General features: G+C 42.5%; 1 protein-coding gene across 6 annotated transcripts in view; it reads right to left on the reverse strand.

Annotated features, from left to right (window-relative positions):
• SNTG2 (syntrophin gamma 2) overlaps positions 1 to 15,236 on the reverse strand; it is a 400,470-nt gene that overhangs the window by 8,318 nt on the left and 376,916 nt on the right. The window lies entirely within an intron of this gene.

The raw sequence follows: 15,236 nt of genomic DNA on the forward strand, positions 1-15,236 counted from the left end.
CATCTTTCCCAGCATGTAAAAAGCCATCATATATGCTGATAAATAATATTATTTTTGAGTCTCAGCTTCTCTATCCACAGAAATTAGAGTGGTGATATAGACAACAACAAAAACATTGAGACCCAACTATATGTTGTGTACAAGAGACTCACTTTAGATTTCGAGACACACATAGGCCAAAAGTGAAGAGATGGAATAAAATATCCCATGCAAACAAAAGGGCAGGGTGGCTGTACTTAGACAAAATAGACTTTAAGTTAGAAATTGTTACAAGAGACAAAGAAAAATATTTTATAATGAAAACAGAATCAATCCACCAGGAAGATAGAACAACTGTAAATAAATATGCACCCAACATCAGAACACCTAAATAAAGGTTGAGCATCCGTAATAAAAAAATCTGAAATCTGAAATGCTTCAAGATCTAAATCTTTTTGAGCACTGATATGATACCTCAAGTAGGAAACTCCACACCTGACACCTTTGCTTTCTGATAGTTCAGTGAACACAAACTATGTTTCATATACAAAATTTTAAAAATACTATACATAATTATCTTCAGGCAATGTGTATTTGGTATATATGAAACAAATATATTTTATGTTTGGATTTGGGTCCCATCTCCAAGATATGTCATTATGGATATACAAATATTCAAAAATCCAAAAAAATTTTGAAAATGAAATGCTTCTGTTCCAAAGCATTTGGGATAAGGGATATTCAACCTGTGTATGAAACAAACATTGACAAAACTGAAGGTAGAAGTAGACAACAACACAACAATAGGAGCAGAGTTCAGTATCACCCTTTTAATAAGGATTAGATCAACCAGATAGAAGAACAATGAGAAAACAAGTTTGAACAACACTATAGACTGAACAGGTATACAGAACATTCCATCTAACAGCAGTAGAAAACACAAGCTTCTCAAATGTGTACAGGAGCATCCTCCAGGATAGGCCATAGACTTCAAGTCACATATTAACAAATATAAGAAGACTGACATCACACCTAGTATCTTTTTCAACTACAAAAGCATAAAGCTAGAAATCAATAACAGAAGGAAAATTTGAAAAATCACAAAAATGTGGAAATTAAACAACACACTCTTGGGGAACCAATGGATCAAAGAAGAAATCAAGAGGGATACTAGAAAATATCTTGAGACAAACCAAAACAAAAATATAGCATAAATAAATTTGTGGGATGCAGCAAAAACAGTGCCAAGAGGGAAGTTCATGGTGGTAAACACCTATGTTGAAAAAGATTTCAGATAAACCAAATAACTTTATGCCTTAAGAAACTAGATAGGAAGATCAAACTAAGGTCAAAGTTAGTACAAAAAACATAAAGATTGGAGCAGAACTAAATGAAAGAGAGAACATAAAAACAATAGCAAGACTCAATAAAACTAAGAGTTGGTTTTTGAAAAGATCAACAATATTTAACTAGACTAGTGTTACGTACTGAATGTTTTGTTCACCCAAAGTTCATATGCTGATGTCCTAAACTACAATAAAATCATACTTGGAGTAAGACCTTTGGGAGATAATCAGATTTGGATGAGGGCATGAGGATGGGGTCCGCTATTGGAATTAGAGTCTTTGTAAGCAGAGGAAAGGAGACCTGAGTGCTCACTCTCTCTGCATGTGAGGACACAGAAAAAAAGTGAACATCTGCAATAGAGAAAGAAATCCATCCTCAGGTACTGAATCTACCAGCATCTTGATCTTTGACTTTATAGTGTCCAAAAGTATAAGAAATAAATGTCTGTTGTTTACACTATGGTATTTTATTTAAAATAGAAGTTCAAGCTCACTAATATAACTAAGAAAAAATAGAGAAAACTCAAAGTCAGAAATGAGAGAAGACATAAATGATACCACAGAAGAAAAAAACAATTATGAGACTACTGTGAACAATTACATACCAACAAATTAGATAACCTAGAAAAAAATGGATAAATTCCTAGAAACATACAACCTACCAGTCAATCATGAAGAAACTGACAATCTAAGCAAACCACTAACTAGGAAGGAGAGTGAATCAGTAATCAAAAACATTCCAACAAAAGAAAAATGCGGAAGAGATGGCTCCACTGGGGAATTCTACCAAACATTAAAGAAAAATTAACACCAATCTTTGTCAAATTCTTTCAAAAACTGAAGAGGACAGAACACTTCCAAACTCATTATGTAAGGCCAAATTACCCTTATAATAAAACAATCAAAGGCACTACTAGTCAACTGAATTCAATAGCACATTAAAAGGATCATATACTACAAATATGTGGAATTTATCCCTGGGATATAGGGATAAAAATCACATGATTTTAAGACTCATGAAAAGCATTCAACAAAACTCAACAGTCTTTCATTATAAAAATAATAAGAAGTAGGAATAGAAGAAAATTGCCTGAATGTAACAAAGGCCCTACGTCAAAAGTTCATGACTAACATCATACTTTATGGTGAGAAGCTGAAATCTTTTTCTCTAAGATTATACCCACTTTTTCCCCTTCTGTTCAACACAGTGCTAGACATCCTAGCCAGAGGAATTGGTCAAGAAAAGAAATAAAGGACATTCAAATTGGAAAGTGAAGACATAAAACTATCTCTGTAGAAACGTAATCTTATACGTAGATAACCCTAAAGATTCCACTAAAAAGTTAGAATAAACAAAATTCAGCAAAATTTCAGAAGACAAAATTGATACACACAAAAAAGTTGCATTTGTACGCACTAACAACAGACGATCCAAAATAGACATTAAGAAAAAAAAAACCCACTTACAATAGCATCAAAACAAGTAAAATACTTAAGAATAAACTTAACCAAGGAGGCAAAAAGACTTGTACACCAAGAACTATAATGCACTGTTGCAAGAAATTAAAGACACAAGTAAATAAAAAAAAAACCACGTTAATGAATTGTAAGTCTTAATATTGTTAAAATGTGTATACTACTCAAAGTGATCTATAGATTCAATGCAATATCCATCAAAATCTCAAAGGCATTTTTACAGACATAGAAAAAATCCTAAAATTTATCTGAAACCACAAAAAATCCTGAATAGCCAGGGCAATGTTGAGAAAGAACAAAGTTGGAGGCAACTCACTTCCTTACTCTAAAACATATTACAAAGCCACAGTAATCAATGGTATGGTACTAAAGACAGACATATAAACCAATGGAACAGAATAGAGAGCCCAGAAATATACTTATACCTACATTGTCAGGTGATCTTCCACAAAGGGCTAATGCCACACAGTGGGGAAAGGTCAGTCTCTTCAACAAATAGCGCTGTGAAAACTGGATATTCAGAAGCAAATGAATAAAACTGGACCTTTATCTTACACCATACAGAAAAATCAACTCAAAATTGATTAACAACTTAAACATAAGACCTGAAACTATAAAATTTCTAGAAGAAAACAGTGGGAAAGATTCATCACATTGATCTTGGCACTGATTTTCATGGATATGACACCATAACCACAGGCAACAAAAGCAGAAGTAGACATTTGGGACCATGTCAACTGAAACCTTCTGCACAACAGAAGAAACAATCAGAAGAGTGAAAATGCAACCTATGGTATAGGAGAAAATACTTACAAACCGTATCTAATCAGGGGTTAATGTCCAAAATGTATAAATAACTCCTACAACTCAATAGTAAAAAACAACCAACCTGATTTTCAAAATACGCAAGGGACTTGAATAGACATTTCTCTAAAAATGACATCCAAGTGGCCAGCAAACATGAAAAAGCATTCACATCACCAATCATTAGGGAAATGCAAATCAAAACCACACTGAGACACTACCTCACACCCATCAGGAAGACTGCCATAAAAACACACATCCACATAGAAAATACTGTGTTGACAATGACGTGGAGAAGCTGCAACCCTTGAACATTGTGGGTGGAAAGGTAAATTGGTGCAGCTACTATGAATAGTATAGGGGTTTCTCAAAAAAATTAAAATGCAACCACGAGATGACTCAGCAATCCCATGTCTAGGAATGCATCCAAGGAAAATGGAATCAGTATCTCCAAGAGAGACCTGCGCTCCCCTGTTCATTACAGCACTACTCACAATAGCCAGGACAGGGAAAGAGCCTAAACATCAGTCAATAGCAAGAATGGATAAAGAAGTATGGTGTATGCAGGTACGTTATTCAACCTTAAAAAAGGATACCCTGTTATTGTTGACAGCAACATGGATGAAGCTGGAAGACATGGTGATAAGTGAAATAAGCCAGTCACAGCAGAACAAACACTGCATTATCTCCCTTATATACGGAATCTAACAGGGTCAATCTCTCAGAAGGGAGAGTAGCATGGGGCTGCCAGGGGCAGGAGCTGGGGACACGGGAGTTGCCGTTCCACGGGTGCAGTTTCAGTCATGTGAGATAAAGGGGCGCAGGGATCAGCTGCACAGCAACGGGGATGTAGTTAACACGGCTGAACTCTTTACCTAAATACTTAAGAGAGTAAATCTCATGTCATGTGCTTGTTACCACACATAAACAAATATGAAAACCAGAAAGATTACATGATTTCCCAGGTCACACAGTGAAAGGTATAAATGGCACTAACGTTGAGACATGAAGAATAAGAACCACCGTGTGAAATGTGTTGTAGGGCTTGGCCAGGGGCCTGTTCATGTTATTTTACTTAGTCTTGTAACAACACTTCAAGCTGACAATACATTCCCTGTTTTACACATGAAGAAATCGAGGCCACAGAAGCCTGAAGTCAAACCGATGTTGTGTGACACAGGAAGAACTTCCGCCCGGCTCTTAGACCCCATTGCCTGTGAAACGTCTACCCAGAGATATTTACCAACCTTGAAAAAATAAGATTTTAATCTACTGTAAAGTCCCAAAGTATTCTCTTCTCACACGTCACTCCAGCCCATTGCGTTCGCAATGTGCGACACCCTTCAGGTGGAAACGATATCCACTTTGCAGATGAGAAAGTGGAGGCTCAGGGAACTCAGGCAGCCACTCTGCCACGGAACACCCAGTCCCTGAGCTCCAGCCCGGGGTCTTCCACTTCCCCCATAGGAACGTATCCACTTCACAGATGAGAACGCAGAGGCTCAGGGAACTCAGGCTGCCTCTCTGCCTTGGAACAGCCAGTCCCTGAGCTCCAGCCCGGGTCTTCCACTTCCCCCACACCTAACTCCTACAGCCCTGTCATTTTCCTCTGCAATAGATCTGTCCTAATGCCTTAGATTTTTATAAAGTTTTTTAATATTTAATGGTGGCTGAAACAATGACCCACATCTTGGCACAGTTTTCAACAGTTGAGTGCTTTAACACCCTGAATTTTTCCCTAATTAGGTAAAACTTTTAGGACGCCATGAGGCTCTAACCTGTGCTTGTCAAAATGTGAATGGTGAGGTCACCCATCACCGGAGAAAACACTTTTTTTCCCACTCTTTACGCGCAGGCATGCCCCATCTATCACCAGAGTGACACTTTCAATCAACATATAAATGCTAATATTACCCAATGTCCTCAATCAATCTCCTCCAGTGGAAATCACACCTCCTTATGGCACGGTCCATTTTTCCATCTCAGTGCACAAACTGCTGGACATTTGTCACAAAGTGTCAGTGAGATGACTGGCCCCTCCAATGAGCAGCCATCCTGGGTTCTTAGTTTTCCCAATCATTACCTAATGGCCCTATGGGAAAGGGGGCAAAGGTGAAGTCAATCAGCATTGAAGAGAACCGTTTCCAGTGGGCCACAGCAATCCGAACACAGGCTGCCTTTCACGGCAGGCCACTCCTCTGCCACTGACGGCCCTATGAATTCAACAAGGTGGCTGTGGGGACTTGGCCCTCAAAGCAAGACTTGAAAGAGATGGTTGTTCAATGCATGAATGTATACCTGGAATAAGTGAGGATGCTTTGTAGTTTGCCTTAGAAAAAGCCCAAGAAGTATAGGATGAAATGCAACAATCACGAGGAACAGCCACACCCCGGAACTCAATTCCACACTTGCGGTGCTGCAGACAGCCCAAGCCAGGGCCCCAGACACTTCTTTATGTTTATACGATGAGGCTGGAGCCCTCACATATAAGCACACCCTGAAGCTCAGGTCGTGCTCCTTCCGCCCACTGATTCTGTGGGCGGGAGGTGGTGTGCAGGTGACCTGGCTGTCCTGGGGATGGAGGGGGCCTGATATGCAGCCTTTGCTCACTGCTGAGGTGTATGTGCTCCCACCACAGCCAGTTTCAAGTTCCCAGTGGTTTTGTATAATGGCTGGAAATTTTTCTGAAAATACACCATGTGGGTTCCTGGGTGGGTGTGAGCTAGATGCAGCATAGGAGCACACTGGGCAACTGTGCAGCTCGGAGGTGATGTCTTCGTGAGGCAGGACCCCACTGAGCCCCCAGAACTGCTGTGGTGACTGAATGAGGTGGCTGATGAGAAGGGTAAGGTTTCCAGTATAACATCAACACCCGACAGACATTGCTATTTTCACCAAACCATCTTTGTCAAATTAATAAGGCATCCTTAGCCTCAAAGCTAAGGTAAAATAAAATGTAGGTGATACAGTCCTCATTTTTCAAATGAGAAAACAGATTTAAATAACCTGTGCAAGGTGACAAGGCCACTGTGTTGCAAGACTGGCACTTGAAATAGAATCTGATCCTTAGCCTAATGGGACCAGCTGTTTCACTCACTGAAGATTTCAGAACCTTGACACTATGAGGTCGCCATATTACAAAACGCCCAAGAATAAACTCATAAGCTTTATGGGGAGTGGTCCTGCAGACACAGCATTTCCTGGGAGGCTGTTGGACAGGCAGAATCTCAGGCTCCACCCTGACCCACTGAGTTTACACTCGCAGGGTTGCTGAACTGTGTGCTCAAACCTGACATGGGGCCCAGCTGCTAGGAAGAGGCCTGCACAGGCCCAGCCTCACCGTGCCCAGGAGCTTGGCGGGCAGAGGGGCCTGCATCCCAGTCCAAAGAAGCTCAGGAGGCAGAGGGGCTGGCATCCCAGTTGAAAGGAGCAGAGGGGAGGAGAGGAGAGGCAGGTACCCCAAACAGAGTCAGGAAGCTAAAGGTGCCAGGAGGATCGAGCAGAAGATGGCTTTGGTTGTAACTTATCATTTTCATTGCACCTTGGAGGAGTAAATGATTTTTACAGTTAGGAATGGTGTAGGTGGAGGAGGTTCCAGAAGAAGGCAGGCACTGAGGCACAAGTGTAGTGAGTTAGAAAGCAATGGTCACCCTGTGGGGCTGTGCACTGCTGGTACCACTCTGCAGGGCCAGGGACCTCCCGGTCGGCTGGGAAACACCGAATCATGTCTATGGGGTGAGGACAGCTGTCCATCCTGAGACATGAGGGAAAGACTGAGTACAGGACTTTCCCTCAGGAGGGGCTGCAGGAGTCCAGGGAGGGTGAGGGCATGCCAGAAGGCAGGTCAGTGAGGAGGAAGGTGCCTCATGGGCTGGCAGAGAGGGTGGGGCGAGCATTCCACCATGGGGGCTGGCGTTCCTGGAACAACCAGGTCAGAGACACTTCAGAGCAGTGGGATGAAGCCTTCAACGGTAAACAGTGTAAATGAGCAGGTGCTTTCCCCCTAGAATGGCAGAAACAGCTTTCCCCCCAGAATGGCAGAAACAGCTGATGAGAGGGAAACAAACCCAGGCTGTTGAGCCCGGCTGGACGCGGCCGAGTGGGTAGATGAGGAAAGAGGGCTCCGTTCACATCCCGTGCGCCTCCACACTTGTTTGGAAGTTGTTGGGTCAAGTGCCCTCTTTCTTCTACCCGTTCAGATTCATTGGGTTAGATTCAAAGATCTACCTTCCTTGGCAGTGTTCTCTGTCATCGCGACGGGTTACTCCGGGGTTTACCTCCTGGGATACTTTCCTTGGTGTTTCTTCGACTCAGGTTTTTAAACCACCTTTTCCCCTTCAGCAAATAATGGAATTATATCTTCATCAATGTTATTTATACCCTCAGCATTATTATCTTGCCAGAAGGTTAAAAAACATCTGACTTGTGCAAACAACTCTGAATCTATCACTCTTGCCTCTTCCTGTGCCTCCAGAGACATGTTTTAAAGATGAATCCCTGCTCTTTGGAAAGCTGTTTTCACAAAGCGTAGTCCTTGCAATTTACCATCGTTCCAGAGTCAGGTAGACATACACTAAGAGAGGGAAAGCAAGGAAATTAAGAGAAGAGAACTGTGGGCCTGCTTTCTTCTGCTTGTGTAAATATTTTATTTGGAAATTTCCAAGTTCTGACAAAGATAAATAACTCCTCCACTTATCGGCCGAACCAGGTCAATTTCGTGCGGAGATGGTGTAGAATTTTACCCATTCCAAACTTGATATTGAGAGTAAAAGTAGTAATAAACATACTAAGGAATGGGGAAGACATTTTCTGATAATTTTGTCTTACAAATAATTAACAAAAATATGAAAATCAGGCATCAATTCAAGTCAATCATGTCCCTATTCACTCAAAATATCATTTGCTTTCGTAAGGCTAGTCATTATAGCCCATAGGGCTTTTCTTTCTTTTCTTTTTCTTTTCCAATCATGACAGCTGAAAAAACTTCATATATCTTTTTTGGAAGCATGTTGGCATTTATACTTCTATTTTCTCATTTAATAAAATACACTTCTTACAATCACTGTCCCCTTTCCATCATCAACATTCATCATGTTTCTCTGAGCCAAAACCTCAGCCTTCACTCAAGTCATCAATGCCAGCAAATGACTGTGTGCTTATATTTCAAAGCACATGTGCAGAAACAGCATCCGGCTGTCCTTGCTGGAAAAATCCGTGATTTATAAATTGCCAAACTCCTGCAAGAAGCACCATACAGATTAGTACAATGGATAATCATAAACAAATGGGCAATCTGGTAGCTTTTCTAAGAGGCAGAGAACACGTTTGCACGTGGATCAGGGCCAGCTGTGTTGCAGGGCAACCTCCTTCCAGACCTCCATTCACACAGTGACACTTTCCCTCCTCTTTCAAAGGCTTGAAATTAATTCGACCAAAGCCCAGCAGGAACTAATGTGGTTACATCCAAGTTCCACTTTCCAGGAAGAACCACCTTCTCCCTCTGCAGAGTCGGATCCCCTGACCATTTTCTGAGGAATCACCACACATTACAAAACCATAATTATCCTAATAGGCATCGCAGGGAGGGGGATGCAATGTCTGAAATGTAGAAGGTACTGGGGGGGTGATAGCAAGGCCAGGAGACTGAGGCCATCCGATTTCCTAAATGGGCACACTTCTTTTGTTGTTGTTGTTTATAAAATTTTAATTTAAAAACATTAAAATTTTAAACAGACATTATAAGTTATCCCCTCCAAAAAGCTTATAATTATTTTAGAAATAATCATTTCCAAATGTTGACAAGACCTGAGTCTGGGCAGGCTGTGAGTCTTAGATGACTTAAGCTTAACTTTGATTCTATGTTTAATAATTCTTTTACCCTAAGCAAGATACTTACACTCATCCCCAGGTTCACGATGAACAAACCAAGGATAATTATGCTGTTTGTGTCCCAGGGCTTGGTGCTGATTAATGCAATCATGCATAAACAGTACCCAGCACAGTCCCTGGCATCTGGATGGCACTTAACATACAAGAGAGATTGAAACTGCCTTTGTGAAACTTATGAAGGTGAGAAAAGTAGCATAAGTGACCCCACCTTGCTTCTAACCCCACCTTGCTTCTAACCTCACAAGCTGATGGCCTTGTTCATGCCTGGGCACAGGCCCAGCTCAGAACACAGGAATTTAGCTTCTAGATTAACCTTAAAGCAAGGAAGATAACAGCCCCTTCCCAAAGCTACCCCTGTTCTTGTTCGAGGACCAAAACTGCCTTTGTATAACTAATGAAGGGCCACAAGGTTAGAATTATGGTAGGAACCTGAATTCTGCTAAGAGCTGTGCATAGGTAAATCATAACTAGTCATTGTTTCTTAACTTGCTTGCTGCTCAGGAGTCATGTAGCTGGTGCTCACAAGACCTGTAACTTCCCTAATTGCCTCCATAGATAACATCACTATTGTAAAGACTAAGACTGGTGTTTGAGATATTTTTTCAGACCTTATATTTTAGTAGAACAACTGATGCCACCTGGACCAGTGACCCCCAACCAGGAAATGATTCAGTGCACAAAGACAGTTTGGACATCCCTGTCACCCCTGTGGTTTCATCCCCAACCCAGCCAATTGGCATTTCCCATTGTCTAGCCCCTTGCTGGAAGACTATCCTTTAAAATCCTAGCCTCTGAATTCATCGTAGGGAAGATTTGAGAAGTACCTCCTGTCTCCTCCTGCTCAGTTGCCTTGCAATAATTAAACTCTTTCTCTGCTGTAACACATGCTGTCTCATTGTATTGGCTTTTTTGTGCATCAGGCAAGAAGAACCCATTGGGCTGTAACAAGATTATTTTTAAAGAAAACAATTCATTAGAAATACACCAAGTAAGAAAGCTAGAAGCACAAGTATTAGTTTACGCTGATTTCTGTTCAACTGTACAACAATTTGTTAATGAAAAGAGTCAAACTCTGTAAAATATTTGAAGAGATTTATTCTCAGTCAAATATGAGTGGCCATGGCCTGTGACACCGCCCTCAGGAGGTCCTGGGAACATGTTCCCAAGGTGGTTAGGGCACAGCTTGATTTTACACACTTTAGGAAGACAGGAGACTTCAATCAAATACATTTAAGAAATACATTGGTTTGGTTCAGAAAGGTGGGACAACTACAAGCAAGGACTTCCAGCTTAGAAGTAGACTGAAAAATTTTCTGGTTGACAATTGGTTGAGTGAATATAAAGACCTGGGATCAATAGAAAGGAATGTCTGGGTTAAGATAAAGGATTGTGGAGACCACAGTTCTTATTTGCAGAGGAAGCCTTAAGGTAGTAGGCTTTAGAGAATAGGTTGTAAAATGTTTGTTTTCAGACTTAAAGAATATGTTGACCTTAATGACAGGGAGGCATCATGAGGCACACCCAACACTTGTTTCCCATCATGGCCTGAACCAGTCTTTCAGGTTAAATTTTAAGAAATCCCTGGCTGAGGAGGAAGTCCATTCAGATGGCTGGGGGGCTTTAGAATTTTATTTTTGGTTTACAAATTATTCATGCACACTTGCTTTTAAGGGCATGCTGTGCTCCAGGCAGGGTCCAGTGGCTGTTGCCATAGGAATGTCAACCTAAAGCAAGAAGCTGAGGCTAAATTAATATATGTGGAGACTTTGTTTGAGCCAAGTTTGAGAGTTGCAACCCGGGACACAGATTTAAATTGTCCTGAATATACACTCCAAAAAGCTACAGTTATAAATGGACCTTAAGAAAAAAAAAAGAGGCAGTTTCTGAGTTGTTTACCTGAAATCTAAATTAAATACCATAGGCTACTGATTGATTGGCTATGCTTTGTTCTTTGTATCACAAATTCCAGGAACATGAAGATGATGGGTGAGGCAGCAGGGCAGGGGCACAATGCCTTTAAACAGCTGCCCCAGGCAAGGCTGCATGTGTGGGAGTGCAGGACTGCAGCCCCAAATTCACGTCTCCCTGGGACTGATAAATTCTGCAAACCTCACATAGCTGACTCCTCTGAGCTAGTTTTCTCTTCCAAGAGACGGGCGAGATGCAGCCGTTCAGACTCCTTAATGCTGAACTCACATGGCCTTGGCCAAGGAGGGAAAGGAGTGAAATACAGGTTCACACATACAGCGGTGGGAGCCAGACAAAGGCCTGACAGGACAAGGAGAGAGATGGGGACTTCAGAGTGACAGAGAGGAACAGGCAGTGAGAAATGATGTTGTGGTCTTTAAGAAGAACCAGTGGTTGTAAACCAGTGCTTTCAAAACCAATTTTGCTGTGGTTTGATGATGGTCCTAGCCTCTGGGTAGGGCTGGTGAGGGTCAGCTGGGGTCTGACTTGCCAGAGGGCTCCTTGGTTTTCATGGGCTGAGCCTTAACACCAGGAAGACCCACAGGCTGGTCAGGAGGCTATTGGACCCTGCCCTGCAGGAGCCCTGGCTGGAGCTCTAACCCCTCTCAAGTCTTGATCTTCTTACTCAAGGACCCAAAGCCCCCTACTTGTTATGGTGATGCCTGGGTAGGGTTAGTGCTGGGACCAGAGTCCCTGCCTCTTATGGTGCTACCTGGGTAGGGTTAGTGCTGGGACCAGAAGGGCTTCACCTTCCTGTTCCCTGAGGACTGAGCTCTGACCTTTTTTATTCCTCTTTCCCAAATTCCTTTCTAAAGGGCCTGGGGACTTGTGCCCTACAAAGCATAAAATCCTCTTGAACAGATTGTTTTTTAAATTAATCCATATGATGTGGTTGACTTTCCACCCTGACTCTGGTATAGCATGACATGGTGGATGCAGATGCCCTCATCTTAACTTCAGTGTTCCTTCCCACTGACCTCAAGTCTTTAGACAAAGCTTAGCTCTTTCAACCAACTGCCAGCTAAAGAATCCCCAAAACACACCTATGACTTGTAAGCCCCCACTTGGAGATACCCACCTTTTCAGGCTGAACCAGTTCACATCCTCCATGCACTGACTTACGATTCACCTGCGATTCTGTCAGCCTGAAATGTATGAATGAAACCAAACTGCAACCCGACTGCCTCAGGTGCATCTTCTTGGGACCTCAGGAGACTGTGTGTCCCCAGGTCGCAGTCACTCTGTTGGCTCAGAATAAACCTTTAAGTATTTGGCAGCATTCGATTTCCTGTTGCCATCCTCTTCATCTTCCTCTAGTTGTGAATGCTGAAGCCTGCGTTGGAGGGAGCTTGCCCCTCCAGTTCATGTCCTGGCTGCCCCTGGAATTCGGCACTGGAGAGGTTGGGTGGGATGTGCAGAGCAAACAGGACTTCCTGCTTGAGCAAGTCTGGACATCAGAGCTGGAGATGGGGACTGAGACCACAGTCAGCTCTGCACCGTGGTCAGGGTGAGCCTGCCCTCTACCCTCCCTGGGACTGAGGCTTCCTGCCTCCAGAGACATCCTTAGATGTGGGGGGCTCTCAGGAGTTCCAGTGCCAGGCAGGGTGGAGGAGTGGTCCTATCTGCAGGGCTGCTGGGCCAGGTGTGACCAGAACAGGGGGAAGAGTGAGAGTCCACTCTTCCTATGCATGTCCTGCTTCCCAAATTAACAATCCCAGTAAGAGGAAGCTGCTGCTGTCCTAGAGAGCGGGAGCTATTTGAAATGTAGGATGCTCAAGACATAAACGTAATCCATAACATAATTCATAACAAGCCAGGAGCAAGAAACCGGCCTTGTCTAAGGAGTGAGATCCCTGCCCCGAGGTCTTCACAGAAGACTTGCTAGGAAGGCTCTGATTTGCAGTAATTAGGTCCTCAAGAAGCTTGTAAATATTAAAGGAAAATATCTTTTCCAGAGTCTGAATTACCTAAGTCCCAGGCTACAGCATGTTGTTCATTAAAAAAAAATAAAACAGGCTGGGTGAGGTGGTGCACAGCTGTAATCCCAGTGCTTTGGGAGGCTGAGGTAGGAGGATGGCTTGAGCCCAGGAGTCTGAGCCTGCAGTGAGCTATGACTGTGCCACTGCACTCCAGCCTGGGCAACAGAGTAAGGCCCTATCTCTAAAAAAAAAAAAAAAGCGATAAAAATTAGGAAACAAAAAGAGCATTGTTGGGTCTCAGCAGGTGGCTCCCTGAAGCCTGGCACATGGATGTGCTGAGGGCCCCAGAAGCTGCCTCAGAATCAAGGTCCCTCCAGCCTTGTCTTGTTTCTCTCCCAAGTGCAGGGAGAAGCTCTCTGGAGTCTCCTTACTTGACTGAGAAAGCTTCTTTCAAAGGAAATGCAACTGTCGTAACACTGCCTCCCCAGGGATCTCATTAAACAGCCGGGAAAGATCAACCTCCAGAGAAGAGAAGAGACTGGAGGCGGCCACCAAGCCCAGACTTTCCCCCTGTTCTTCTGAGGGCAGCTCCCGGAGGTTACCTGGGAGACTTCATCTGCAGCCGAGACAACCTTCACTCCCACGCACCCTCCCTGGAGCACCGGCCTGAGCAACCCCACTCCTCCTCTCTGTGAGGAGAGCATTCGGGCCTCAGCCATCTGGACCCTCTCTGAGTTCACATTTCCCATGACCTCCATGAACACATGTGAGTGTAATAAATGTTCTTTGCTTTTCTCTTGTTAACATGTGTTTCTGCTGTAGGGGTGTCAGCTGTGGCCCTTTTTGATGGGGAACAAAGGGATCATCCTGAGCTTCCTGATGTGTACAGAAAGCACAGAGTTCAAGGGGGAAGATTCAGAGGATCACAGGTGAATCCCGTCATCTAGAAACTCCTGTGAGCATCTCCAACAGCAGAGACACACGTAGACTCCTGCAAACCCAGCTCAGCTGCCATCCTCCCTTGGCAGCCAAAGGTCTCAGAAAGGCACGTTTCTAAAACTTGGTTTTCTCACCCATAAATTGAGACAAACCCCAGTCTGTGTCTATTGGGAGAATTAAGTGAGATACTGCATGTAAACTTCGGCACAATTTAAACATCAAAAATGGCAGCTATAATTTAGGCTAATAATTTAATTTCTTTCTTTGAGCCAGGTGTCTTGCCTGTAAAATGGGGATATTTTGTTACAAAAAAATTAGGAAGAAAATAAACTGTAATTGCTCTATGCAAAACATCCCACATTAATTCAATGAATTATTAATAACAAGATGGAAAAATTATTTTCCTATTTAGGAAAAAATGTGAAATAATAGCAAAACTAGGATGCTTTTATAATTAATGCAAATAATAATAAAATGTCACTATTCTACCATTCAATTTTAGAAAGACAAATCACATTTATGTCAAACATTTTATTTTTGTACTGGCTCACTTTTGTGAACATATGCACTTACATTAGAGATATTTCACATTAGAATCTTTTTCGGTTGAAAGAATAGCGGTGATCACATCTTTTTGAAGAGATGCCATTTTCAACAACATTTTGTTATGTGGTATTTATTAATTCCTAGCATGAACCAGCTCTATAGAACCTGGAAAAGAAAAATGACCCACTTTGCAAAAGAATTTCTCCTTCGATTAGTATGAAATGTTTGCCCTTTCTATCCTGGAAAGGATAAATAATGGCGTTTCATAATCGGGCTGTTGGGTGATGATCTCATTTATTCAAATGCCAAGTCCACTCTCTGTCTGCAGAGACTCCTCTTCCCACCCCTTCTTCCAGGGTAATAACAACCG

This window comes from Symphalangus syndactylus, chromosome 18 (genome assembly GCF_028878055.3).
Source record: "Symphalangus syndactylus isolate Jambi chromosome 18, NHGRI_mSymSyn1-v2.1_pri, whole genome shotgun sequence".
Taxonomy (NCBI): domain Eukaryota; kingdom Metazoa; phylum Chordata; class Mammalia; order Primates; family Hylobatidae; genus Symphalangus; species Symphalangus syndactylus.